This window comes from Pseudorca crassidens, chromosome 5, assembly GCF_039906515.1.
Source record: "Pseudorca crassidens isolate mPseCra1 chromosome 5, mPseCra1.hap1, whole genome shotgun sequence".
Classification (NCBI taxonomy): Eukaryota; Metazoa; Chordata; class Mammalia; order Artiodactyla; family Delphinidae; genus Pseudorca; species Pseudorca crassidens.
Window position 1 is genome coordinate 52,368,368 of NC_090300.1, and position 27,052 is coordinate 52,395,419.

The following is a 27,052-nucleotide window of genomic DNA, read 5'->3' on the forward strand; positions in this document are numbered from 1 at the left end:
AACTGTGAGGTAATAAATTTATGTTTTTTAAAGCCACTAAATTGGTGACAGTTTGTTACAGCTTAGGAAACTAATACAGAAACATTTATAATAATGCAAGCCTTACCTTGTCTAACATACATACATACATACCATTGCCAGCACACTGGGAATTATATCGGTAACTCATATGTACCTGGGTCTTTCCCTCTGGAAATTTTTTGTCCTCCCTACTCTTTTTTTCTTCCCCTTCCCCTTCCCACTCATTATATTCTCTCTAGTGTTTCCAATCTGTTAAGTGGTGATCTCCTCAAAGAGAACATTTGGAACTAAACACACCCCATCCCCTGCCTGCCAATCTAAATTAGGGTCCCTGATGTTATTCTGTCTCATACACACTAACCCCTTATAACATTTTTTAATTAGGCACTTATTTGAATGATAATTTTGTTGTGTTCATCTTTCTACTATTGCAAGCTTGATGGGTACATGCGCCATGCTTGGTTTTGCTCACTGTTGTGAACCTAGCACATAGCAGGTATCCAGGAAATATTTTTTGGCTGACTGAGAACATTCTAGAATTCTGCAAATTTTGTAATATAGATTGAAAGCATGCCCCATAATGCAGTCCATCTGCGATCATGAGGCAACAAACCAACACACCACCTCCTCTTTCAGAGGACATGAAGTAGGCTGTGCATTAACTTTGATTTCCTCTGAAGTCTTAGTCAAAGTCATGATTATTTAGCCAGATGACAATTGATGGATGTTTTTCATGATGCACATATAATCTAAGAAATGCTACAGTATTTCTCAAGAATTCTCTTTAATAACATCCAGAATGCTTTGACTTGCTTTTATTTCCATTTGCACTTTATTGCTTTTCAATATAAATTGTAAATTCCTTCAAAGACACTTAAACATCCATTGAAGAACAGACTTTGAGAACTTCAAGAGATTAGTCTTCCTGAGTAATTATTTATGTCTTCTGCAATTTTGATTCCACTGGAGTTCAAGAATCAAAGCTAAGAATTTGTCTGAGCTCTTCTTGGGATGGAGAAGTGATTAACATTTGCGAAACATTTTTGTGAATCCTCAAAACACTGAACGATTAATGAGAAAGTGGTTACATTTTATTTATGTGTGTTTCAGAAACATCAAGCCAGGTGATTTCAATGTTTTTTTAGAAAAGGATTGGTCTTGACATATTATGTATTTTTCCCATATTATTCTGAATGTGTCTATGGTTTTTGCCCAGGTATAGCATCTTTGTTGAATAGTTGATCCTGATTTTAAATGCAAGGGTTTCAATGGAAAGGAAACACATTTTACTGAAGTATTATGAGATTCCTTTATGTTACTATGTCTACTAGGTTACTCCTGATAACAATCTGTGAGATAGATTTTATTAATCCCATTTTACAGAAGAGGAAATTGAAGGTCTTAGAGCTTAAATAACTGTTTAAAGCCAGAGATAAGGTCCATAGCCGTGCTGAGCCCTGCAACCCAAAGTTCCCACCATTTCCTCTAGACCACACAACCTTCAGTGGATCTTGCAGACCAGCACGGTATTCAGGACGGCTCCCTCTCTCTCAAAGCAGACCAGTCAGAATACCGCTTCCCTCAAAGCCCTATGCCAGGGGGCCCCATAACTCAAGATGGGAAATGGCTAAGTATCAATAGATGAGGATACTGGAACTTATTATACAAACCCTACTGTGTTCAGCACGGCCACTTTGACTCCTCTAATGTTATTATTCTCCTCAGAGCACAGGGTTTTGTGGCCATGTTTGCTGTGGCCGTATCAAGATTTATACTCAGGTAACCCCACGGCAAAAACAGGTCTTCCCAGTGATGGGAAGAATTTGTAATAACCACAGCTCTTGGTTTCTGAAGTTATCAGAAGGCTTTAATGAAACATTTTGATTTTTCTGATTGTTTGTGAGCCTTCCATTAGGGATCACCTTTCATCACGTCACGGTGAAATGTAGGTGATGCTGTTACGCGTTTACTGACCACGATGTGAAGGAAGTAAGAATATCACAAACCTCCACTCCCAGTCCCCTCTGAAATGCCATAAGCAGTTCTTAGTGCTTAGTCACTTATTAACAAACAAAGTTAATAAACTTCTCAGGCAGTAAACCCAGATGTGCTTTTTGGCATACCTGGCAAGTTCAGGATAAGTGCTTTACTGATATATTTGAACAATCAGTGATTCTTAGATAAAAGAATGTCTAGACCAACAGCAGACTACATAAACAGCTGTTCAGATGCCGAGTCAGATTCTACCTAGTACTCTCTTATTTGTACATATCCCACTCAAGAAAGGGAGAAAAAAATGCATTTTTTGATTAATCACCCCGTGTTTCATTAGTCTTTGTTTTTAATACTAAGGAAGCAACCAATGGCCCTTAAAGGTAGCATTTCTGTTACTGCTGTCATTTCTACTTAAAGCAAACTGGAAGATGAAATGTTTTTAAGGATAGTGGATGCTAAAAAACAAGTAACACCACAGGCACACAGGGCAGCCAACAAAACACAGGGATGCATTGAACAAGACAGTTAATAACTTCTCCAGTGTGAGGGCTTTTTAAACGGTTTGTTCTTTCACGATGACAAACCCCCAAGGTGATAAATTAAAAGGTTGACCCAGAAATTATTATTCAAATTTAGGTCTACAACAACCTAAATTGTCTGATTTTTTTTTTTACTGAATTTGTTTGAATGTTCATCGAATACAAACATGAAACTCAAAATGTCTACTTGACTCTGTTTTGTAAGCTGAAAAATACCCAGAAAGCCTTTCTCTTTTCCTAGCAAAATGGCATGATATTATTTAGAAGTTGGAGAGAAAGCTTTCACTGCTTGCCCTGTAAAAAGGAAACAGCACAACCAGCAGAGTAGCTGACAAGTGACACAAATACAGTACATACTAATGCAGAGAGAGAAACAACCTTGAGAATTTAAACCGGTTGCACCAAAAAAAAAAAAAAAAATCTTTATCCAGATATGTGGTCCCTCATGAATTATACTATTATTTTAGTTGATTTTACCTGACATCACCCTATGATTTTCTTCAGTGACAAGAAAATTGCAGCCGGCCCTTGACAGTCGGTCACAAATTGAACAAAACAAAATCAAAGAGTGAAGTAATCCCCAAGTAAATTTAATGAAACCTAAATCCCAAAGGGCAGCACACTTCTGTAGGCAATGGTCTTATTTAATAAATTTTTCCCTGCTTTCATTTTTAGAGCTATATTTACACAGACAAATTTAATTCATTGGGTTTACATTTCCTCTTTCTCTTCGTTTGTCCACCAGGAACAAACGGGAAGGACTGTAAACAGGTGTGTCAGTGTTCAGCTGAGAATGAGGAGTGTCACTCCATCACAGGGAGATGTACCTGTCTGCCGGGCTACCATGGAAACCGCTATCATCTCCGTAAGTGTGTTCTGTGCTTTAGCTGTAATTGATTGAAGAGACACTGATGCGGGGGGGGGGGGGGGGGGGGGGAGGGGGGTCATCACTCAGAATGCTAAAGGGCAAATGTTAATTCAAGCTTCTAATTCATTGCAAATCCCCTGGGAATTTTTATTGGAATGGTTGAAAACATACTTTCCTGTGTAACTCGTTCTCCTATTTGCCTTTTCTATTCAAAATATCCCCAAGAAAAAGATAAGAAATAAAGAAGAAAATATGAACCAATGATTATAAATCAATATACAGCAAATGGCAACATATTTAAGGTGATTCATAAAAGTAAGTTAGTTCCAGGATCTGCTTAGGAACAATCAAATTAAACAAATTGTTATTCTGGAATGAAAACAATGACTTGCTTAAATGACAAAATGCCAGTTGGCTCCCTGTTGTGTAATAAAAAAGAATAGTCCGTAGACCAGACACCTTATATTGATTTGTTAGGACATTTTAACATCGAAATGGTTATAGGAGAACACATGATAAAAAGTCCCAAAGAGCATGTTAAAATGTTCAGTCAGCTACTTAATTTTTAAGCTCGTAATTATTTATAATGGACTTTGTATAGGTTTAAGGATAAAATGATTTGGCCTCAGTTTCATTTTCTCCCCCAATTTGGCTTTTGCCACTCTTTCTCCCTAGTCGTTCCTATAAGAGATTTTTTTTCTACTTTCCTTTCCTAATTCTGCAAGTATATGGATGAGTTGGGGATATTTCCTAAAAAACGCCACCCATAAAAATAGACTTATGGTCAAGCTATTGGTTTTCATTTTCTACAAGCCATAGAATATATATTTTGAATCTCACTTCTCACATTTGTCCTAATTTTAAACGTTACCAGCTAAAAACACAATTAAGCATGTATGAAAATGGTTTCATACACCCATAGGACCCATAATGATTGCATCATTCAAACTTAAAATGAAGAACCAAAATATATGATTAGTAAAATTTCAATTATTTTTTTCGGTCATGGCAAATTTCAAGCACTTTTGCAGTGGAAGAAAAGAGTTATTTCCTCACATTTCATGCTGTCACATTTCTCAGGAAGAATTTCTTCTTGATATCAAGGGTGTTTCATCTGAATAAAATAAAATTAAGTTACATAAAGCTGAGAGTCCTTCCATTTCAGAAGAGCAGCTACCTTGGGTTGAAGGAGGGGAGCTTCGCCTTGAAAAAGCCAGTCTGAGGCAGGGAGCCACTCCCTGACTAGTCAGATGGGCTTAGTTCCAGGCAACACGTGGTTGAAAGTTGCTGCAAAGGTTCCTTGGCAACATCCACTGTAATTACAGGACGATGAAAAAGCGTTCAAGAAAATATCCATGAAAGGTGTAGCTGGCTCAAAAGCAAAGGTTCCAGCAGCCAAAAACAACTGGGCTTTCATGTTCTCAGGGTCGGAGTGGAGAATCAACATTTTCTCTCGGCAGAGGCCAGAGGAAGCAGAAAAACTTGCAGTAGGAATCTCACCACTTGTTCTTAATTTACACTGGGCAGGTCAGTCCCAGTCTGTGGATAGCATGAGGGGAAAAACAAACTGCTCGGTAGATGCAAACTCATCATGCTATCTATGTATTTTATGACCAATGAGAAATTGTATAAGTGACTACAGGTCCTGGAAATCTTTTGTTTCTCCAACCTGCAATACTATTTATTAGAAGTCTCTTTGAGAGAAATGAAGGCATTGGAGTCCTCTAAAACCATGGGCATTTCTGTTGACAGTATTCATGAGAACACCGTTACATTGGTTGAAGATGCTTTGAGAAACATGGGCCACAGGAAGCTCACCTGTGCCAGGAGGAAGATGTCAAGGCATTAGTGGAAGCTTAGCTTTAATGCTCTTCCTCATAGCAATAAAAATTCAAACAGACCACGTCTTAGTATCTGTTTTTAAGAGTAAAATAAAACTGTGCGGGCTTGCCTGGTGGCGCAGTGGTTGAGAGTCCGCCTGCCGATGCAGGGGACACGGGTTCGTGCCCCGGTCCGGGAGGATCCCACATGCCGTGGAGCAGCTGGGCCCGTGAGCCATGGCCCCTGAGCCTGCGCATCTGGAGCCTGTGCTCCGCAATGGGAGAGGCCACAACAGTGAGAGGCCCGCATACCGCAAAAAAAAAAACACACAAAAAACTGTGCAACAGTGGCTGGTGTGTGTGTGAGTAACCTGGTCAAATACTACTAGGAAAACAGACTGAAAAAACAGATTCATGCTTTTCATTTGCTTTGGAGCTAAGTGTCTCAAGATACAGTCACAACGTTGCCTGTTCTAAGCTTCTAATAAAGCTACCAAATGTCACTCACATCATCAGTAGTCTTCAACATTTAAACAAATCAGAACTGTGAATTCATTTCCAAGCTTCTTCCTAGTTAATCCCTTTCATGTAGAGGGGATGGTACAAGGATGGGGAAAAATAGTCATCTTCTAATGGAAAATAACCAAATATCCCTTGCCCGAGAAACAGAATTTCCTGGGAGAGCTAATTGTAATGAATAGAGCGAAGGCCAAGTAATGATCAAAGTGGAACTTTAGGAAATGAGGGAGGGGAGACCAAACACACAAACAAACCAAATGAAATCATTATGTCCTGGGTGTATGTTTCCTTGTTAAATTTAGTGAACACCAGAGCAAGAAATGTATGCATGATTCCAGAACTTTCACATAACTACAGAATTATATGAGGAAGTGGAACTGTCAGTAAAATAACATTCTTGGGGAAAAAGTTATGGGCACTTTTGTAAACACATATCATACTCTTGATATAACTTTAATGAGTTGCGGGACTAAAAGGTTAGCGCATCTACTGTCTTTCAACAGATGTTATGCTCATTAGTAGGTTAATTTCATCGAGTTCAGTGTTCCGATTTCAAAAGGATAATTAAGTTGAAGGCTTATATTTTTTTTCTATATACGAAAAAGGAATAGCAAGGGATGATGCTTTTCAAATGCAAAACCGCCATTCAGGTAGTTTGAAAATGAGTATATGTCAGAGAGAAATTGTTTTCCAAGTAACTTCAACTCAAATGAAAGTGATCTCAAAATATAAATCTTTACACATATCAGTTATATAAATTCATCAAGTAATGGCATATAAACTCTTTCTTCCTTTTAACTGAAATGCTGATTCTGTTATATGTATTATTGTATCCACAATTTAACATTTCCCTTATTAATAAATATGTAAATTTCACTTTATTGGGTGTTTCCCTTTTCCCTATTTGCACAAAAATCCATGTCACTTTTCACTTCCTAGTCATGTGACTACAGAATTTTCTATGCCAATCCATTCTTATTAATTTAATCTCCTTTTTGGAAGCAACATGCCAGCAGTGCGCCCAAGACTTCATTGTTTCCAACTGCATACCTTTAGCTTGCTCTGTGTTTTTTTTCTCCAATATCAAGCAACCAAACATTCTTTTTAAGCATCACACATAGTAATAATAAAAACTATTTAAAAATTACATTCTGAAAGATTGACCCGGATAGACATGAAAGCATTTTATATCTTGGTGAATAAGAGAAGAAGAGGAGGAACTTGCCCCATGGCGCAGTGGTTAAGAATCCACCTGCCAATGCAGGGGACAGGGGTTCGAGCCCTGGTCCGGGAAGATCCCACATGCCACGGAGCAACTAAGCCTGTGCACCACAACTACTGAAGCCCACGTGCCTAGAGCCCGTGCTCCGCAATGAGCAGCCTCTGCAGTGAAAAGCCCGTGCACCGCAACGAAGAATAGCCCCCAGAGAAAGCCCGTGCACAGCAATGAAGACCCAGCACAGCCCAAAATAAATAAATACATTTTTTTAAAAAAAGAGAGAAGAGGAGGTAGAGATTGTTTTTAAACAACTAGTTCTGTTTTTAGGTATACTCTATTGAATTTTTGTGAGGGAGAAAAATAACTCCTCTAAGAGGACTAAAGAATGCTGTTTACCAAAGAAGTGTCCATTAGCTATGAGAATTGACATCCCTTGGAAGGAGGGAACAATAGAAGAGAATGTGAAGTGCATCCATCATTTTTCATAGAGAGTAATAAAGAAGTACAGCAGCTGCAGAGAAGTAACCTTTGGTAGGAATGATTTTAGGTGCTTTGCTTTCCATCCCCATCATGAAGGGTTTTATTTTAAAACTGAAAGAGAAGGGGGGCAAGGAGAAGTTATTCTTTGAGACTCAAGCTGAGAGCATGGGTTTTAGGACAGGTTGTAGACAGGGATTATAAACGATCTGAATCTCAATAAAAACCAGTCTTTGGCTTCTACCTCTAAAACCTGCTACTTGTGCAATACTCCAAAGTGTTCTTTACCATCTGATTCTTATATAGAAATACAGGATAAATGGGAAGGAAGCAAGTGTCATCCAGTCTCTGGTTTAGTCATTTTTAGAGCTGAGCTTCCAAGTGAAAAGATTTTGCAAGAGGAAGGACCTAAAGCAAATATGAAGCCTTTGGACTCAGGTCAGGCAGGTAGGGAAAGCGTTTTGCCATGTGCCCACCGATGATCCTGCCACCATGAATGAAAATAATGGCTACCATTGATTTGGGAGCTATCTGAATTTGGCAATATGATAGATGCTCTACTTGTTCACACAATAAGCCTGTGATTCTGTTATCATCCCCTTTGGGAATGAAGAACCAGGAACTCAAAGGAAGGACTGACTTAACAACACTAGCGAGTGGAAGATATAGGGTTCAAATTATAGTCCATTCAAAATTTCCTACAGCTTTATATTTTAAATATATGACGGGAAAAAAGAAAGTTATCTTTAACAGATGACAGAATTTTGTGCAGTAAAAATTTCAAGTGGCTACACTCTAGGCCTCAACTTCCTCATCTTAAAATAAGAGTTGAATCAGATGGACTTGAGGTCTCTTGAAACGCAAACTTTTAAGACTTTAAAGTACCAGACATTTCATAGAGCAGGAGAATATCATATTTGGAAGTACTTCAAAGTTAATCAAGTGCTTGAATCCCTGCTGCATTTTCTCTGCTGGTTAACTTATCCTATTTCTGCTGGAACTCCTACAAAGATGGGTAACTCATTACCTCCTGGAAAAAGCTTATTCCAGTCCTGGACAGCTCTTTCAGAAAGTATTTCCTTATTGAGATAAAATCTACCTTCCTCCTTTCCCATGAGACTTCCTTTTCATGTGTGAAGACAGTTCTATCTTCTTAGGTCTACTTTCTCCTGGCTAAACACCCCCAACCTTTCAATCATTGCACAGATAATGTGGTCTTCAGGTCACTCTTTGTCCTGTTCAATCTCCTTTTATCTTGAAGTCTGGCCATTTATCTATCTCTCACACAGGTATCAGAATGGTTGGCCATGCATCCATGGATATGAGAGTAGAAAACTGAGAAACTAACAGAAAATGAAGATGCTTCCTCCATGCTTGGTGCCATTTTGAATTCTTATTTGTATTAAACCCAGATCATTCCAGATAAGACAAATTATAATACTTAAACATGAATTGAAATAATGATTCTTTCTAGGCTGGGATGAAACAACCTTGTTCAGTGCATTGTCTTTTATTCTGAGCATTCTCCAAAACTGGGTCAATTTTCAAGGAAGCTCAAAGTTAAGTTTCTTATATCTTATGAATGAACAGCATCAGGAATTTTATGTCCCCTTCCATATTTCTAAGGCATGTATCTATATCAACTCATATCCTCAAATATGTCCATGACTTGAATTGGTAGCTTGAAGGTGATTAAAAATACCAAAGTAATTGGAATGTTGAGTTAACCACATGACTATGGGCATGAAGCTAAACACTGATAGCTTCAAGTTACAGTACCACATATTTTGTTTTCCTTCAATAGGTTGCCCAAAAGGCACTTATGGTCCTTATTGCCAAAGGAAATATAAGTGACTGAACGGTGGCAGCTGCGACACCATGATTGGCACCTGTGACTGCCCTCCTGGCTTCATCGGGGCTGACTGCAGTCAAAGTAAGTCACTCTACGTACTATGAAGCAGCTATGCTGAAGCAGAGTTTTAAAGAACTGCACTTAGAGAGTAAATGTGGTCGCATTTATTTTACATACTGATTTATTGCAGTAACAGCAATCAGCAACTGACCTGTATTCTAGGTTGAGGAGTACTTACAGCAGGCATTTGACTGAGAGCTGAAGTCAGTGAAGGCAGCCAGAGAGAGACCTTTGGTCACATCCTCTCTTGCCCCCAGAAGTGCTGGACCCAAGTCAGGATAAGAAAATCTGTTTGGCAACATCAGAGCAGACTGGAGATTCCTGTGTACAAAATATCAAACTCATTGTCCAAAGTTCCACAATTTCATTTATCCTCAGCAATTTCCCAGTTCAAAATTAAGTAGTTCCTCTAGTTACCAAAAAGTAACCATTTCCTGAAAATCTGAAGACCTTAACCACCAATCATACAAACAACTATTGACATCAAGGGACCAGATGTAAATTAAAGTTTCCTTACAAATGCACTGGCTTAGACATCATGGGGATATCCTTAGCAAATACATTTTGCTTTCATCAGATCTGCCATTTTCTAACTATTTAGACAGTTTGTAAGATGATGATGAGGCAATGAGTAGGAGGGCGTGGTGGGGAGGTGGTCCTGGCAATGCTGTGTTCTTTGACCTAGTGCTGTCGATGAGGATGTTTGCTTCGTGATCCTTCACTGATCTGTGCATTAATGTTTTCTTGTTGTTTGTTTTTGTTTTTTTGCGGTTCGCGGGCCTCTCACCGTTGTGGCCTCTCCCGTTGCGGAGCACAGGCTCCGGACACACAGGCTCAGCGGCCATGGCTCACGGGCCCAGCCGCTCCGCGGCATGTGGGATCCTCCCGGACCGGGGCATGAACCCGTGTCCCCCGCATAGGCAGGCGGACTCTCAACCACTGCACCACCAGGGAAGCCCGTGTGCATTAATCTTTTTGTGCATTATTCTGTACCTTGTACTTCACAAAAGAGTGAAGATCTTAAAGATAGAAGGGCTGTGATTGTAAACTTGAGATTCGTTTATTTGGAAGAATGATAATGAAGTTTGTGATCAGGCAGAACACTAAATTGTTATGCGCTAAAGATATCCAGAATGCTTATCTTCCTTAGGCAGGTAGTTACTCTGTCTTCTTTGTAGGAGGGTAATTTTAATTACTCTGCTTCAGTACCCTGCTGTTCTGAGGATAAAAGATGAATAAGATAAAGTCCTGGCTCCAAGTAGCAGAAAATTGAAACCTAACGGGTACTGCCTCTGAGGCCTCAAGGGCCTAGTTATCTCTGAGTGAAGGCCAACCCATAAGCATCTCCCAAAGAAGGTTCTAACTGGCTCCTTTGTGTTTGTTCTTCAAAGAAAATCTTCTTAATTGCCTTAGGCCAGAGCATCTTCAAAATTTATGGTTTCCCTGAATATTGGGAGTAGTTTTGTCTTCAGAAAGCTGTGATTCCCTTCTTTGCTTTGACGGCTAGGGAAGTCAGAGCCATATTTGCAGTCCACCTCTTACAAGTTCAAAGAATTATGATATTCGTTTATGTATACACCGCTACTACATTTTCCCTTCACTTGATTCTCACAGACATTTATTTTATCTCTGTTGTATCTATATTTTGATAAGCATCTCAGTGAAATTGTGGAGTGAGATTGCAGCAAAGCAAGCAAATTAATAAATGTGTTAATTTATGAATAAATTAATTTTTAATTTATATTCATAGTATGAATGAAATAGATATAATCTATTAAAAGTAATTTAACAGATTTGTTGATTTTTAATAAATGCACAATAGATTTATAAATACATAAATAAATATTTGGAGATATGAGCATAATGGATCCTATATCAATGCATAGAAATGTAAGCTAAAATTTTAGAGTGGACTTTAAGAGGAAACATACTCAAGATTATCACATACACACATACGCAGGCAAAGACCACCACGTGGTAAAGCAAGACTGAGTCTGTGTCTTTTATGTCAGATACATATGTAAATGTCTGACACTATATATTTGGATGGAATTCCTGATATCAACTAAAATTGCCCTAAGTAAGCAAGAATTTGAACAGGTCCCTTTTTACTTTGGTTTTTTGAAGTAAACTTTTAAACTGAAAACTGAAGGCAAATCAGGGAAACCTATTGACTAAAAGAAAAGGTCATGTATTCACACGTTTTTAAAAATCTTGACCGGCAAAACGTTTTAATAAGGAAAATCTGGTTTCCTTTTGCTCTGCTTTGTTTTGTTCCTTCCTGCAGCTTGTCCTGAAGATCACTACAGGCAGGACTGTGTCCAGCGGCGTTCCTGTGGCTCAGGACAGTGTGACCCAGTGACTGGAGGGTGCCAGTGTCCCCCCGGCCAAATGGGAGCCAGGTGTCAGCAAGGTAACAATGCCTTCAGGGTCACCTTGTTCGTCCAGGCACTAATTAAGCTAAACTTTGAAGGCAGGTGCCAGGGCATATAATTAAGTGGGCATTGTTTATAACACTTTCTTCTTAAATGTGGCTTTAATAACATGAAAGTACACACTCCGGTAGAGTTATAAAGGAAATAGTCTACTGGGGAGTAAACAAAAACAAAGAATAATTTACACATAGTCTTGACTAAAGGAGCAAATTTTTAAGTAACTGGCTAACTTTTGTAAAACTACCTCGAATTGTGTGTTGGAGGTACCTAATTATATCAGCTAAAGAGTTTTATGTCCTCATCAATTTTCAGCCCAGTGAAATCTGTAAGAAAAATGAGAGACAGAAGGAAAAAAAACATGATCTTGGTTTAAAACTGCAAAACTTTCTTGAACTAAATAGTATTATTTATTATTATCATAATAACAATCATGATAACTGAAGAACTGTCAAGTTCAATGAAAAGACATGCATAGAGGATGTTGGGCCCCTACAGCTCTTGAGTGGGGTCAGCAGAGCAGCTGTTTCTCCATGGCATACACAGAGGAGCAAACCTAATGACCCTTTGTTGAAATACAAGAGTCGGGTGTGTGGGCAGGCTGCAGGAGCTTTCTTGAACCCCACCTGACATCACAAAGTGGCAGGAAAATGGGATAAAACCAAGAAGTGCACAGACATATTATCTTTTCAAGTCTTCTCTAGAATAGAGGGGAATCTCTGGACTGTAAGCGGCCTTGCAAGCTAAAGGGAGGCTGACCCTACCCTCACATATACACATATCCCATGACTTGTGTCATATGGAGTCTTACTCTGGACCAAGGAGGCAGCCTAATAGCTAAAATCATTTTTCTAGCCCCGAGTTGATACTAGCCCCCTAAAAATTACAGGTGCACAAGAAACCAATCTGTTACATTAAAACAACTTGGCGCATATAAAAACCTTCCCTCATCTTGGAAACAAAATATGAAACTGTTCAAAGCTTTTTTAGTACAAATTCTGTAAGAAGGAGAAAGGAGAAAAGGAAATACAGAAACAAAAGCAGACAAACACAGAGCAAAAGAGTTTTGTTACGGAGCCCATGAAAGTATTATCCAGAATTTCTTGCAAGCATTCGAAGGACATAATGAAAAAATGTCTCCTATAAATTGTGAGTGCAATGCAGAGATACAAGGGTTCATGGAATAGATAAAAAGACAACAAAGGGAAATGAAAAAGTAAGCTGGCAGAGCTCAGAAAGAAGTGGAAATGAAAATTAAACCTCACATCATATAAATGTAGACCACATTGAACGCAGGTATTGGGAGAATGGAATCTGCTGATGCGACAACCACGTACATGGAGAATATACTTGAGGAAAATGAAAACAGTGAAATGGAAAAAATAAACAAATATAAAAATGGAAAAGAAAATATTCATGTATAATCAATATGTTTTTCCTCTGAAATGAAAGATCTGCTGCTACAGATTGAATGAATACATTCTATCCCTAGAAGTACTAGTTAGGATTGACCTTAAGCGAGGGGAAACTATTGGCGATGTAAGAAAAGACATGAGATCTCATATGAAGAGATGGGGAAAATCAGTCTGGCTTGATACTTCACAGCAGTATTTATTGCTAGCATATGGCTATCAAAGCCTATGAAGTTCTAGGGCAAAAAATATGACTCAAGTATTTTATACATAAACTGTTAAGAATAACCTATGATGGAAAATAAACAACTTTTTAATAATCAAAAGTTGCTGGGAATATAGTAGCCGTAAAATATTTTGAAGAAGCTTCTAGAAGATAAATTTGAGCAACAAAGTAATACGTGCAAAATCTCTGGTAAAAGAGACGTCTAGTGGGTGTTAATTCTATTTTAATTATGGCTAAGTTTAAAACAAATGTGGGAATTATTGTGACACGGTATATGATAAATATATAGATACTTTACATGATAAAAATGTTGAGATTTTAGCATAACGAGCAAAAGCTGAAAGGGAAGAGAGGCTGGAGGAGTATAAGTATCTTGATCTTATTTCTTCATTAAAGTTTGTGGGATGGGAGGGACAAATCTGTGTCAAAACATATTGTTCAAATATGACATCTCTATAAATACGTTTAAGTGTATAAAGATAAATGCTGGAGTTTAGAATGCTGTAATTTAGAATTTAAGACTAAAAATACAGCCAAGTAAAATCAGGTGAAAAGAGGAATGAGAAAAATTCGGAGAAAGCAGAATCGTATCAATTCCATCACCACTCATACTGGTGAGTCAATATATACCAAATGAAGAAATTCATTATATTTTTTATTATATGCACTGTCTAAAGAAGATCCTCTAGATTATATAAAATTATGTTTATACAGTTTTCCCTTAGAAAAACTGGAGTACACACCTACCTTAGCTTGGAAAACAAGACTCTAGAATAAAATGAAGGTAAATAAATGGGTACAGACACACCAAGCACATGTGAACAAAAATAAAGCAGTAGGCATGACATCAATGTTAACTTTTATAATTAATAAGTGAATTGCTAACAAGGAGTAAAAGCTATGGTAAGAGAAAAAAAGAGCATGATGTGGTAGGGCTTGAGAGTACTAGGTGGGCTGAAATTTTAAAACAAGTGGTCAGGGTAAGTCTCTGAAAGAAGTGAGACGTATGATACAGAAAAAAGCTGGTAACAATGACGTTTTTTAGCAGGGAGCCTGGAAGACTAGAGCACAGGGATGGAATACTTTTTTCTGTAATATATATACCTTTTTCTGTATTATACCGTTTGAAATATTTATCGTGTAATTACAATAACTTTTAGAAAACAATAAAGTTATTTACACAATTCTGTGTGAATATTGTTCTGGGACTTAGACCTGTGGAAAGAAAGATTTCTAAGTACTCTTCACTCTTCCAATTATGTTTTTTTATCCAAAGTCTTATCTTGGAGTCCTGTATTTTCACAGATTCACCAGTTTCATCAGTACATTTCAGCATTCAGGTTGGAAGATGAATGGGCCTCCTGGTTGATGAGGTGGTTCTGGAAGGGTGAAAGGGACACAGATGAAAGTTTATTTTTATAGTATAAGACTTGGTATCACTGATTTTGCTTAACTGTCTTAAAGGCAAAACCCAAAACCACATATGATGACAATTCAACCATTACTTGCACAACTATACCTGTTTTTTTAAATAAACAAAATTGAAATGCTTCTTTCATTTGAGACTAAAGTTAAGCACACCTATTCAGTTAAATAAAGGCGAGGAAGACAGTGTCATACAAATTGAATTCAAGTATGTGCTCTGTTGTGTATTAACGAAAGGCTTTAGGGCAAGTTAAAAAATTTTTTTCTCTACCGTTTCTCCCACCATCTAAAATAGAAAGAGAAGCCAGAAGGTTCTAGGTTTGAATCTTGGTTCTTATCTTTACTGGCTGCTTAAGCCCGAGCAAGAGTTAAGTTTCTCAGCTTCAGTTTTCTCAAATATAAAATAAGAATACTGTTACCCACATCAGAGAAATATGTGTAAGCATTAAATGAGATAATTCATGTGGAAAATATCATTATGTAAAACTACTATAAACTAGAGGGTATAAATGGCAGGATTTTGGCCAAATCTAGCCACAAATGTGTTCGAATTGGCTGACATAGTTTTGGCTTCCACAATGCTATAAAACAATTTTAATTAGTTGCCAACTTTCAAATATTGGATGATTTCATATAAAATATGGATTTTTAGTTTTCCTGAAAAAAATCACATTAGCTGGCTGTATTGGGCTCATATCCTTCTTGGCAAAACCAAATAAATGTGAGTGACGGTTACTCTCCCCCTGGTGGCACTTCCCGTCATTCAGTTATTTTTCCCCCTGACAATGAAGGCTCAATTTCCCTTATGTCTGGTCAGCTTCACTCATGTGTAGCTTAATTCCTCTTGCCAGTGCATTTTTGTTGGTGTCACCCACCACTTTGTGCTGAAGTGCTTTTCAGATTTCAGCAGAGAGACATTAAGGAACAAATGAATGGTCCGTCTTCTTTATCAATTATGAGATTAAATACATCAAATCTCCCATCACTACTCTAAGGTTGATCTCTATCCATGGGGCATCTCTAATTCCTGAAGTATACCAGGCACATAGTTATGAGCTCAATAAATATTTATGGAGTGAATGAAAACATGAATGAAAGACTGTGATGTGCTTACTACCCTAAGGATACATCTGAGTAGTTGTTTGTTTTAATTTGAGCATTTAAAAAAATGGTTTGGCGAGGGCTTTCCTGGTGGCGCAGTGGTTGAGAATCTGCCTGCCAATGCAGGGGACACGGGTTCGAGCCCTGGTCTGGGAGGATCCCACATGCCGCGGAGCAACTGGGCCTGTGAGCCACAACTACTGAGCCTGCGCATCTGGAGCCTGTGCTCCGCGACAAGAGAGGCTGCGATAGTGAGAGGCCCGCGCACTGCGATAAAGAGTGGCCCCCGCTTGCCACAGCTAGAAAAAGCCCTCACACAGAAACGAAAGATGCAACACAGCAAAAATAAATAAATTAATTAATAAACTCCTACCCCCAACATCTTCTAAAAAAAAAATGGTTTGGCTATATAGATTTCTTCCTGAAGATTACTTACTGAAGCAGAGAAAAATGTTTGCTGTGTGACATTTTTATTGTTTGATTTTTAAAATTTTTACTACAGGATGTCCCCCAACGAGGTATGGCCCAAACTGTGAGCTAAAATGTACCTGTAAAAATGGTGGCCTTTGCAGTCCTGTGGATGGAAGCTGTACCTGTGCCCTTGGCTGGACAGGAAATTATTGTGAAAAAGGTAAGTTGATTACTACCTTCTTTCATTCAATAAAAATCTACAGCATAGTGCCATTGGTTGATAAAGTATAGTACAGACCTGTGAAGGAGCTCTTTTCCAATAAGTTTATACAAGTTGTTTATAATTATGATTGCATTTCCAATAAAAATAATGTTATGTTAATACTGATTGATTTTTTTACCTTGTTACTGGAATACCACATGAAAACTCTTAAAACTCTTAAGTAATTGAAATAGTATTCATGTGAAAGAGCTCCTTTGAGACCTGAATCCCACTCCCCCTCCAGCCAGTTCTTGAGGCAGGCGGGATGGAGGATGCAGGGCCCTGGGCAGAGCCAGTTCACATCAGGAGTGGACCCAGCTGCAAGAAGTGAAGTGCAGGATTCTGGGAGCAGAGGTCTCCAAACTGCACCTCATCGGGAGAAATTTAATCATGCACCACCATAAATGTACTTTTATTTAGAAGTGACATTCATGTGCTTCTCCACTAATATGTACATTATAAAGGTTTAAATTGATAATGAATGGATAAAGATAAAGATCAATAGTTGTTCTAATGTTTTCTTTTGGAACCACAGTTGATAATTTTGTACAACACTGAAAAGCATGCACCATAGTTAGAGCACGCTATTGTGGGAGGTAGTGTTGTGTTTTTGCAGAATATTGAGAAAAAGCAGTGAGGCAGAGCATGGGTGAGAACACTGTGCTTGGGGCCTAAACTTGGGGTGCCCTGAGTGAAACATAACCCACAGTGAACTTTTACCTAGATGGTTCCAACTTTGGGGGCTATGGCTCTTTAGACCTGCGGCCCTAACATACTCTCACAGTGAGTGTGAGTACCCACCATCCTTTGCCGCTAATTTGACCGTCGTGAAACTCGGCAGCATGGCACAGGCGAAAGCACCTTGCACTGGGGGTGGATAACCCTTAGGCTAATCTCTGCTCTGCTGACCATGCTCTGTGCCTCGGAGAGGTTCACAACCTCTCCCTGAGTTTCCCATCTGAAAGTGAGTATGGTGACACTTTGAAATGACAGCCCTTCTAAATCCAACATTAAAGACCATTTTTCACAGAATTTTTAAAAACATGGATATCCTCCCTAATCATCGGAAACAGCTCCTATCAATTTTGTGATATTTGGGACTCCTAAATCAGAGGAATAGCAGTGTGTTTAGAATAGATGTGTTCATGTTGTTTTTGTTTCTAATTCAGAGTTGGATAATTCTAGCATTTTGGGTTGTGGGATATTTTAACTTTTGATTCTATCATTTGAACTCTTTATTATGGAACATTTCAAACACATACAAGAGTTACTGAGTCATGGGGTAAGTACGAATGTAGTTTTGCAACATACTGACAGATTTTCTTTCATGTGGGATTGTACCATATTGCATCCTCATAAACAACATATAGAATGCCTGTTTCCTCACAAGGGAATCAAAAGAGTATATTATCAAAATTTTGGTGAGAAATGTTGTATTAGTGGAGTTTTAATTTTCATTTTTATTATTATGAATAAAGTTTAGCATCCTCTTTAATGGGTAAGGACCTTTTTCTATAAATTGTCTATTTGTACTGTAAATAGTTGTATTTTTTGTGTGCCCATAGGAGGAGGTGAGCTCGGGGTCTTTTTTATTCCACCATCTTGACCACTACCATCCCTGCATGGCTTTTTTTTTTTCCCAACAGGATAATTGGGTTTCTAACATGACAGCTGACTTTTTTTTTTTGGCTGTGTTGGGCTTTCATTGCTCTGTGCAGGCTTTCTCTAGTTGCAGCGAGCGGGGGCTACTCTTCCTTGCACTGCACAGGATTCTCATTGCAGTGGCTTCTCTTGTTGCAGAGCACAGGCTCTAGGCGTGCAGGCTTCAGTAGTTGTGGCACGCGGGCTCAGTAGTTGTGGCTTGCGAGCTCTAGAGAGCAGGCTCAGTAGTTGTGGCACATGGGCTTAGTTGCTCCATGGCATGTGGGATCTTCCCGGACCAGGGCTCGAACCCGTGTCCCCTGCATTGGCAGGAAGATTCTTAACCACTGTGCCACCAGGGAAGCCCGACAGCTGACTTCTTAAACCAAAAGTTTTCAGGTCTTCCTATGGCTTGGAAATGATATAACATTTCCACCGCATACTCTTGGATACAGCCAGTTATGGGTTTAGCCCAGATTCCACAAGGGAATTGATGACGCAAGGGTGTGAATCCTAGGAGATGTGCTTCATTAAGAGCATCTTTGGATTATAGATTCTGCATGATTCAAAAGACTTTTTTTTTGTTGTTTTTATAAAATATGTCTTTCCTCTGTTTTTTAAAATTTTGAGTCATAATTAGGCATGGAGTCCCCATTCTCAGGTTTTAGAGGAATTCAACCAGGTTTTCTTTTAATACTTCTATGATACCATTTTTGACATTCAATTCTCTGATCAATTTAAAATATTTTTCCTGGTGTATGGTGTGAGGAATAGATCCATTTCCCCCCTTATGTGGCTTTTCAGTTGTCATAATGCAGGTTTTACAAGTCTATCTTCCCCACTGATTAAAGATGCAGGCTTCATCAAATACTAAACATTTATATGCAGTTAGGTATAGTTCTGGATGCTCTGTTCTATTGATCTGTCTATTTATGTGAAAATGCAATAATATTTTTATTATGAAGTCTTTATTATATGTATTTGTCCTGGCAGGGCTAGCTGCCCTTCATTGCTCTTCTTTTTCAGGGATTTCCTGGTGCTGTTCTTGTTTGTCCTTCCAAATGAAATTTATAGTCAAATCGTCTAGATGCAAAAAAAAAAAAAAAAATCAGGTTTCTTCCCACTGTTTTGCTGTCCTCTGTGTCTACTCTTTTAAGGAGAATTAAAATATTTCTGATATTAACTCATTTCATTCAAGAATAAACATTGTTTATCCTTCCATTTGTTCAAGCTATGTGTTCCCCAATAAGTAAAACATTTGATTTTCATATTCGTATTATGATATAGCTATTAATTTTTAATTTATTCAGTATTTTTACTAAGTTTTAATTATTGTTCAGATGTTTCTTCTGCATTTATGAGATTAATAATATGATTTTTCTCTTTAGGTTGATAAATATGATGGATTTATCAATGAAATTTTTGTAATATTACATGACCTTTCATTCTTGGAATAAATACTATTTAGTTGTGATATATTATTTATAATATGTTGTTGGCTTCTGTGTACTTTTTAAATAAATTTGGCATTGATATTCTTAAGTAAAATTGAGCTGTAGTTTTTTTATGCATTTTTTTCAGGTTTTGGAATTGATGTTATACTAACATAAAAAAAATGTATTTGAAGTTTTCCTTCCTTTTCAATGCTCTGGAATGGTATAAGTAATAAGGTGATGATCTGAATTGTAAAAGGTTGTAGGATTTACCCGTGAAACCTAGGACGGGTGGAATTTTTTTTAGTTGGAGCGATTTTACTATTTTCTCTATTGTTTTTCTATTATAGTTGCCTGTCTAGTTTTTCTGCCTCAAATTAGGCCAATTTGGTAAGTTGTCTTCTATAACTTTTCCATTTCATTTAGGTTTTTATATTTATTCATATACTTTTCAGACTTACTCCTTTTGATGATCATTTGACATTTTTAAAAAATTGTGTGTATTTGTGCTTTTTCTCTTTTTTCTTGATTACACTGGCTAATGATTTGTCTGCCTTTATTTTTTTTATTAATGCTACTGTTTATTTCTGTCTTCAAACTCATTACAAATGCAATTGTCTTAACTAGAATTATTGCTTGAGTGGTTTCTTTTTCAGAATGTTTTCCTGGTTATCATGCTCTGGGCTGCCATTTTAATTGCAAGTGTCAGAACAGTGGAATTTGCAGCAGGTTTTCTAGAAGCTGTGAGTGCCTCCCAGGTTATTATGGAAGAGACTGCGAACATGGTAAACCAAGAAAATGAGTGGGCATATTATGGTGTTGATATATTTTAAGCTTTAAAAACTATTTTTTAAATCATAGACATAGTACATTCACATTATATCAAATTAGATAAACAGTAGTTTAATGTATAGTCTTGCAATGTATTTTATAGCTCTAATTTAAGTTGTGGATGTTGACAACTGGCATGATGAAGTAATTGGACTTCTTTATTCTTTTTGGAATAGTCGTTCAAAAAGATTTCTATGGTTCTATGATTATCTAGAGTAGATACGGGCAGACACACACAGTGGAGTCAGCTGTTGGTTTTTTTGAATGACATCATTCTCCTTCCCCTGGCTGCCTTTAGACACAATATAGACAAAGAAGCTGCTTATTTATTTCATGTTAACCTAGGCTTAACTCTAAAAGATCTGCCTTCAAGTTTCCTTTGAATATATTTATTTATATCACTTCTTCATTTGGACTCAATGTTTTCAACTAAATTGGGAAAAAGAAGAATTATGCAATAATTTGCCTTTGACATCAGAGAGCCCTGATGGACAACACACAGAAATTAAGATATGAGAGTTTAATCTCCAGAATTAGTTGTATACGGCCTGGCTTTACCATATAAAATATGTATAAACAAAACTTCTGTAAGTTTCAGTTTCCTCATCTATAGAATGGGGATGATAATAACACCTGCCTTAAAAGGTTATCATGAGGAACAAATAAGAAGATACATGTAAGCATTTAGCACTGAGGCATGTTGTAAAAACGTGATGAACATGAATTACTTAGAAGTAAAGAATTTATAAAGCCTCTGTAGTGATATTAACAATATTTTAAATTGTTTCCACTTGTTTCAACCTGTCTTTAGGCTCTAGAAAACATATTTCACAGAAACAAATCCTACTAATCCTTTCCAGGTTTAGAATTCTTGCCAACTACTCTGATGTTTCTTGGGTTAGGGAGTATGGAAGTTTTTGTTCATTTTGTTTTCAAAATTGGAATTAGAGATACAAAAGATGGAAAAATATCTATTCAAGCCCCATAAATTTCATCTTACATGCAGTAGGGTAGCAAGTAAAATTTTGAGCAAAGGACATCACTTTGGTGAAAGAAATCTCTAAAGTGGATACATTATTAACTGTTAGGAAAAGGAACCATTTGTTGTGTCCATGTAGGAAGCTGCAGTGATAGTCTAGGATTTCAAAAATCTATTCTGGGATCAAAATGTAAATGAATGAACAGAAAAATATCTTGGAAGAACAATTGACTGTATTTGGCAATCGATTTGGACATGTAAATGAGGAAGATGTAGGAATCCAAGATAACTCTAAAGTTCTAAGCCAGGGGACCTGGAAGAATGATAGTATTATTTAGACAAATGGAAACTTGGAGCAAGCCAAACTTTATGAGCTCGTTTTTATATATAATTCAAATAGGGGAGATAAAGGAGATTTGATTTTTTTATGTATTGTCAATGATGATTATATACAATGAACAGAAGAAACCCTGCACTGAATCTTCCTTTATTATTCATTTTTTTGAGTTAAAATGAGGTTAGAAAATGGAAGACTGTATATTATATAAAATAATAAATATCAAATTAGATATTTGATATATTTTCCTCATCCTCATCTCTTTTGGTTTTACCTCATTTTTCTGCTCTCTGAATGTGAGTTTTTCCTAATGTTAAATCTGTCCTGAGTAGCTCCATTCATGCTGAAGAAGTGTCACACACATGAAGCCTAGGCAAATCCAACTCTAGGTTGGGGGTATCAGGAGACACAGAGAGAGAAAGAAAGAGGAGAGAGCAGGAGTGAGAGGGAGAGCAAGAGAGAGCAAGAGAGAGTGGATAATTGAAGGGTGAGGAAATTGCATGCCCCTTCTGTTCCCAATGGTGAGTGGTGACCACAGCCCTAGCAAAAACTCAAGGTAGGGAATGGGAATCCTTTGACTGCAGTCAAACTTAGCTCTCACCTATGTCCCTCAGGGTGAGCATCTCCCTGGGCAGAGGACAATTTTAGCATTCCAAGAAATGCATTTGCTTGGATGACATAGGCTGTAAATCTAAACCAATTACTTCTGATGTTCAGACACAAAAGTACTGATCTTCTCCAACCATGGAGGAAAAGCATGTTATATTGGACTTACTAAGAAGCAGTTCTATATCATACTCTATAGGCTATCTAAGGAAAATTTTCAGAGATTAAATTTCACTGACTTTAAAACATAACTTCTTCATAAGATGTTAACCTACTACATATGCATCATATTCTCTGTCTTCTATTTCCTTTATCTCTCCTTTTCTTCTCCTGTCTCCCTCACACCCACTTCTGTCATCCATTCCAGGACTTTAAATATCAAGAGCTTCATGAATCACCTTCCACAAATACTCTCTTACCTATTTTAAGAATTTTAAATTCGCACTAAATTTAGCCTGGATCTGAAGTTAGAAAACATTGCTGTTTTAGGTGTTTAGGTTATTAGAGGGTTTTGATGAAGTCTTTGTCAGATTATAACACATTCTAGCAAATAAATTTTATCTACTTGAAGATATTTAAAATTTTCTTATGGACTTTTCTAGACTAGTTGTAGAGAATGGCACTGATATATTTGCATCTCTGCATGACAAATGTATTATTGTCAATATGCTTCTCCATGTAATTTTGTCTTGCTTTTCCATTCTGTGCTCTTCTCTCCTTCTTTGGTCCTGATAAAGACGTGACCTAGAGCATATCCTTTAATTTTCTCCGTATTTATTCTTAAATCCAAAATAGCATTTTGACATTTTCATTTTCTAGCATGCCTTCCTGGATTTTATGGTTTGAATTGTGCTCACATCTGTGACTGCAAAAACAGAGCCAACTGTGATGCAGCAGTTGGACAATGCATTTGCCCAGCAGGTTTCCACGGTAGCCAAATGTGAAAAAGGTATAACCAGGGTGTTTTTAAGCGTTGAATGTGGGAATTCTGTGTGACTGTGAGGTCTTTCCATCTGAGGGCAAACGTGTAAACCCGAATCTGAACCATGGAATAATCACCTGAGCTTCTGATTTGTACATGAAAGTGACAGGAATTCACTCTACAGACAGTATAATGAGTCTTGATTTTGTTGCTGATTGGTCAAAATTTTTATTTTGCCCTAAATGAAACTATTTAATATGTCAAAACACTACGAAAGTAGTCTTCAATGGGCAAAGATTCTACTCTAAATGAGAAATATTTCATTAAATGCCTTTTAAAGAATGACATGCATTGGGTTCAGTGGTACTGAAAGATTCGAGGGCTTTATGAAAAATATTTAAAGATGTGAATTAGGCATTTATCAGTAGAAGTAACGGCAGCCATGAATGTGGATGAAGATATAGAGGTGAGAATTTGGGCTACTCAGTTTGAAATAAAATATTATGAAGCCCTGGTCCATTCAAAACAATGCCAAACCACATCGTTCTCAGTAAAGAACTCCAAGTCCCATTTTAGTCTATATTATATTTGCTCTTGTGTATATACGGTTACAACTCCAATAACGATAATGATAATATAGTGATAGTGGTAATTTGACTTTGAATCAAAGTTCTTACCATAAAAAGGAGCTATAAATTAGTCCCATACAGTGTCCTCATGTCACTAGAACTTTACATGTAGTGACTCTTGTCCATCCTTTATTCACTTATTCATTTATTATTTAGTGATTCGATACAATGTGCATCTATTATGTGCCTGTTCTGTGTTAAATTCTGGGAACATAGTGAAGCTTACCGTCTTCTGGAGAAATAGACAGTAAATAAATAACATTTTAAGGAAAACTATTTAAAGCAATACACTTGGCTGGGCCACTCAGTCTCATTCCTTAAATTCCTGTCTTCAAAAAGCTTACATACATTCTTAACTGGTACAAACCGATGTTGAAGTAACTCAACTTTAAGGCCCAAGTGTGAAACCGTGTATAAAATGAAGCTTCTTTCTGAGAATTCCAAAAATTTCCTCTCTTCTTCTGACCAATCAATCTCACTTTATCATCCCACTTTGCTCTTGTGGAAATTGTCTTTTTTTTTTTTTTTTTTTTTGCGGCACGCGGGCCTCTCACTGTTGTGGCCTCTCCCGTTGCGGAGCACAGGCTCCGGAAGCGCAGGCTCAGCGGCCATGGCTCACGGGCCCAGCTGCTCCGCGTCATGTGGGATCTACCTGGACTGGGGCACGAACCCGCGTCCCCTGCATCGGCAGGCGGACTCAACCCCTGCGCCACCAGGGAAGCCCCCGGAAATTGTATCTTTAATCTCAATTTAGGTGCATCACTGACAGCTCAAGGAGTTAATTTTTCAGCGTTTCTCTTTCCTGGGTAGGGTTCGCCTGGAATATTTGGAGACAATTGCCATCAACTTTGTGACTGTGAAAGAGAAAAGCTCCTGCCGCCCAGTAACTGGGACAATACTGTATCTATGTATGTATGTCAATATCTGCATCTAGTCCAGAATAAGGAACCTCCAGAGGCTCATTAAGAGTCTTGTATTCCTTCCTACCCCTCCTTCTTCCCTTTTGGGTAGACTTGTAGGATAAGGCGAAGGGGTTATGAGTAGTGACTTGGAATCCTTTAGGATCTTCCAACTCAGGAGCTTCTTGATGCTGACATTTCTTTTCTGCAAAGCTGCTTCATTAAAGTCTCTAATTCTTGTGTTTCACTGCACTACAAGTTTCCTGAGAGTCACATCCATGTTTACTTGTCTTTTATCAAAAACGTTTAGAACCAAGTCTAGCACATGATAGCCTTCAGCAAATTTTTGTTGAGGGAAGTTTTGCTTTCCTTCTCCACATTCTTCATGAAGTCACAGTAGACAGAAATATTTGAACTTTGTGAAATCTAAACTAAATCTGTCAGAATAAACATCCACATGGCATCTTGGTGAAGCCACGGTAACATGTCACCAATGAAACACTCACTAAAGGCAGTGCTTATAGCATTGGTGCTTGCATTTAAGTCCTTAAGAAAACCAGTAATATGTATTGAATGCATATTATATGCCAAGCATTTTCATTTATACTAGGCGCCTTTACTATTATCACCATACCCATTTTATAGATGAGGAAGCTGGGAGCTGAAGCACAAAAGGGTTAAGTAACTTGCCCAAGGTTACACAGCTAGTATGTGGGAGCTTGGGGATTTGAAACAAGCAATCTGGGCCCAGAGCTAGACTTTTTAACATCCCCACTGTGCTGCCTCCCAAGGAAAAGAAAGGGATAGGACTTTTCGGTTGTCAGTCTGCATTGTCCATTAACCACACGTGCTACTTAATTTAAATTTAGTTTAATTTAAAATTCACCTTGGGCTTCCCTGGTGGCGCAGTGCTTGAGAGTCCGCCTGCCGATGCAGGGGACGCGGGTTCGTGCCCCGGGCCGGGAGGATCCCACATGCCGCGGAGCGGCTGGGCCTGTGGGCCATGGCCGCTGAGCCTGCACGTCCGGAGTCTGTGCTCCGCAACGGGAGAGGCCACAACAGTGAGAGGCAAAAATTCACCTCCTTAGTCTCACATGACATTTCAAGTGCTCAGTGGCCACACACAGCTAGTGGCTACAGTATTGGATAGCTCAGCACGGAACATTTTCGTCATTGCAGAAGGTTCTATCGGACAACAGTTAGCAATGACTTAAAACTAGCCATGAAACCAGGAGAGCTTATAGACAGGCCGAAAATTAAAGCCTCACTCTATGGAATTTCTGGGGACTCAATTTGCTATCACATAGTCTCTTTCATCCACAAGTAAATTGCCACGTGACAGTGGATGCTGTGTAAACATGTCCATTCTAGGTGGGCACCTCAAGGCCTCTCTTGTCGTGAGCTCTTTGGGGTACCCATGGCCTACACAGGCATACTGCAGGCTCTTTTATTTGCATTTTTATTTTCAATTAAGCACAGTTCATCTGCGATATTAACTGTGAACAGCTGTGTCTATGCAGGCACTGTAAAGATAAAAGACCTCATTTTAATTTGAACTCTGGTAAAGAACCTATTAAACCGCCATAATATTAATTCGTAAAAGAATGTAGCAGCTTTTTATTGGATTACTTCCCCACCCCCTTGGTAAATTAACATTTGCAGACATTCAAACAGATGTCTTGAATACACATCGTTATTAACATGAAAATGTGGTAATTTTGTAAATTAAAATCAGATTCTGAACTGCTCAGTAGAGAACCTGACTCATAACTCTTTTTCAAACAAGAAAACTAGGTCTTACCACCAAACTAAGTAATTCTCCCACACACTGGGCACAGGTGGTTATGTTAGGTTAAATTTGAAATGACACAGTTTTTTTTTTTTTACTTTCATAAAGTTTGATGATTTAAAGAGAAGATTCATTTCAGAGCAGTATTGGCGTCACCTCCAAAGTTCCTTTTACCTGTAGTTCCTTGATTTAGGAAGGGATTGAATTACCGTTTGCTCACACTGAAACTCTGTAAAAAAATTAATTGCAAAATTGATATATTTTCCATTTATCTCACATTTAAAATATAACTAGTTAATTAAGATGAGAGCTAGACCACACTGTAACCTACCTTCATTATCTGAGAA